The sequence below is a fragment of the Nicotiana sylvestris genome, chromosome 10 (genome assembly GCF_000393655.2).
Source record: "Nicotiana sylvestris chromosome 10, ASM39365v2, whole genome shotgun sequence".
Classification (NCBI taxonomy): domain Eukaryota; kingdom Viridiplantae; phylum Streptophyta; class Magnoliopsida; order Solanales; family Solanaceae; genus Nicotiana; species Nicotiana sylvestris.
The window spans coordinates 33,977,357-33,980,999 of NC_091066.1; positions in this window are offsets into that span (position 1 = coordinate 33,977,357).

The following is a 3,643-nucleotide window of genomic DNA, read 5'->3' on the forward strand; positions in this document are numbered from 1 at the left end:
CTTGGGTATCGAGCCTCACATCCCCGTCCGCCTCCTGGTTAACACCGCTTAACTTGCACTCAACGTATTTTGTATTGGTCCTGCTCAACTTGAAACCCTTAGTTCAGAGTATGTCTCCAGACCTCCAACCTCTCGTTAACGCCACCCCGCGTCTCATCAATCAGGACTATATAATCTACAAATAACAAGCACCAAGGCACCTCCCCTTGAATGTGTCGCGTCAATAAATCCATCGCCAGGGAAAATAAAAACGGGCTAAGTATTGATCCTTGATGCAACCCCATCTCAACCGAAAAGTAGTTAGAGTGTCCTCCTGCTGTCCTAACTCGTGTCTTAGCTCCATCATACATATCCTGAATCGCACTAATATACGCTACATGCACTCTTCTAGTTTCCAAACATCTCCATAGAACCTCTCTCGGGACTTTGTTATAGGCTTTTTCCATGTCAATGAATACCATATGCAAATCCTTCTTCGTCGCCCTATACTGCTCCACCAATCTCCTCGCAATATGAATGGCCTCAGTAGTCGACCGTCCCGTCATGAAACCAAACTGGTTCTCAGAAATGGACACACTCCTCCTCAACCTCCCTTCAATCACCCTCTCCCACACTTTCATCGTATGGCTTAACAACTTGATACCCCTATAATTGTTGCAGTTTTTGACATCCCCCTTGTTCTTGTACAACGGGATCATCGTACTCTGCCTCCACTCTTCGAGAATCTTCTTCGTCCTGAAAATGACGTTAAATAACCTAGCAAGCCATTCCAAGCTCTCCTTACCCACGCTCTTCCAGAATTCTACCGGGATCTCGTCCGGCCCAATCTCTCTACCCCTATTCATCCTGCGCATAGCCCATACAACCTCCCCTACTCGTATGCGTCTACAGTACCCAAAATCTCGATTCTGCTCCAAGTACTCCAACTCCCCCAACACAATGCTCCTATCTCCCTCTTCATTCAAGCGTTTATGGAAGTAAGACTGCCATCTCTGCCTAATCTGTGCCCCCTTAAAAAAAACTCTACCCTCCTCGTCTTTTATGCACCTCACTTGGTCCAAATCCCGGGCCTTCTACCCTCTCACCTTTGCCAGCATGTACAACTTCTTGTCCTCGCCTTTATCCCCAATTTCTTTGTATAAACGACTAAATGACGCGGTCTTAGCCGCAGTAACCGCCAACTTCTCCTCCTTTCTAGCCTTCTTATACCCCTCCCTGTTAGAACTCTTTAACCCTCGTCTATACTCTCTACTAGCTTCAAATATGCCGTTTTCTTGGCTTCCACTTTCCCTTGAACCTCTTCGTTCCACCACCAATCCCCTTTATGGCCACCAGAAAAACCCTTCGAGACCCCTAACACCTCTCTTGCTGCCTCTCTATTACAATTTATTGTCATAGACCACATACAACTCGCGTCCCCGCTACTCCTCCATGTCCCCGTAGTCAACAACTTCTTCCCCAACTCCTAGGCCTTGTCCTTAGTCAATGCACCCCACCTGACCCTAGGCAAGAATAACTCAACTATTCTAATTAAAGCATGTCATGAGTCTAAGTCTACCCGAACCTAATCATGAATTCTAGCATACGCACGGACACTCGTCACCTTATACGTGCGTACCCCCACAACATATAGCACTAGAGAAATATAACACCTATGGGATAAATTCCCCCTAACAAGGTTAGATAGGAGACTTATTCTATTAAGTATAACTAAAATTAGACTTTTCGAAATCGTCCCAATCATATCAATTTCTCTTTGGTATCGGCACGATTTGGTTAATTTTCGCTTTTAAAGATCTTGTAAAAGTTACAAGTAGAAGGAGAATGCGGCAATAACATACGTACTTTTATAGGACTTAACAAAATTCTCTAAACATTTTCACTGTTCAAAGGTTGATGAATTAAGAAAATATGAAAGATGGCTAGAGTAAGACCTATCAACTATTCTACAACAACGTAAAAGAAACTAGGCAAAGATAAAGAAAATATAAATAACACGAGTGAAAAGATATTAATCAAGCTGACACTCACGAATAAAGTCTGTGAAAGATCAAATATTCAACAAAATAAATCTAAATTATACGAAAGGGAACATATTCAATACATTGTAGTTTGCTACTCATAATCTCTAGAATACTTTGTGTCTTGCTAGTGAATATGTTGGAAATAATTTAGTTTCACTAGAAGTAACATAATAGCTTTGGAAATTAGGATTTTGAGTTTTAGTTACTTGTTGGCTTACAACTTTTTTCATAATTCCAAGACCCAAGAAAAAAAATTTAATGCTTTATTATTTTTAAACTTAATATAATATATTTTCCACATGTAAATTTATTCGGTACAGTTCAGTATTTTTTCAGTTTATTTTCATAAAATTAAAACTTGCTCTAATTATTGGTACGCTTATAGATTTATATAAAAACTTACGGTTTTATTAAAAGAAACCTAAAATTGATTCGGTACAGTACGGTTCGATTGGTTTAATCGGTTTTTTAATATCCATTGATGCCCCTACAATTCTTTGCTTTATTATTAATCCATTTGAATGTCATCACAGGAGGAATTTGTACTTATTTGTATTTTGTTCTGCCACTTATAACCTGTTTGGTCAAATTTTTTTGGCCAAAAGTATTGTTTTTCAAAGTTAGTGTTTTTGATCAAGTTTTTAGAAGAAAAAAAAAGTATTTTTTGAATAAAACTAGAAGTTTCTTTTGAGAACCTGAAAAAAATAGCTTCTCTAATTTCAACTATTTGATTTAAGCATCCATGGAGATTCTTTTTTCTTCTTCTTGCACGATAAAATAACTTCAAACTAACATTAAATATCAGTAATATATTTAAGCAACAAATGTAAAATAAGCTAATGAATAAAGCTAAGGTTACTAAGAGCAAGCAAAACGCAAAAGCAAGTCTTTCTCGCTCTTCAAAAATTCTCTCTGTACAATTGCAAATCTAACCGGCTGATAACGACTTCTTTTCGTTGATAACGGCTAGTTTCCACAACAAAGAAACTTGTCCATATCAATTGACATCTTCGGGTTTCTGTTAACAAAAACCCCCGGTCCCCCAGACCCAATTTATGCACCTTTTAGAGATGGACCCCAATTCTGCTCAACTACGCCCTCTTATGCCAGAACCCTAACTAACAAGGACTCCGCCCACAACAAAGGTCGGGTCAAATTACCCCCTAAGAAAACATGAGATTGTGAATGGGAAAGTTGTGGTAGTCTTCACCAAAGAAGAACATAACCTCATAGCAGATACCTGTAAATGGACCATCGTGGGTAAGTTCATTTGTACTCGCCCCTTAATTGAAAGAATCAGAACAGAATTTGCAAAAATTATCAAAGTCAAAGGAAGTCTGAAAATTGGAGTTAAAGACCTAAAACGCGTCTTCATCGATGTGGAGAATTGGAGGGCTCCACTACAATTTATTCAAGAGACTTCATATATCTAGATGGGAACAACAATATAAAAATTGTCAAATGGACACTTGACTTCAAACCTAATGCAGAAACCATGTTGGCCCCAGTCTGGATTAACTTACCGGACCTTCCATGGCACTACTATAAATAAGATGCCTTATGTCGCATTGTTGATCTGGTTGGCACTCATATTGTAAAGGATAAATCAACTCTATCAA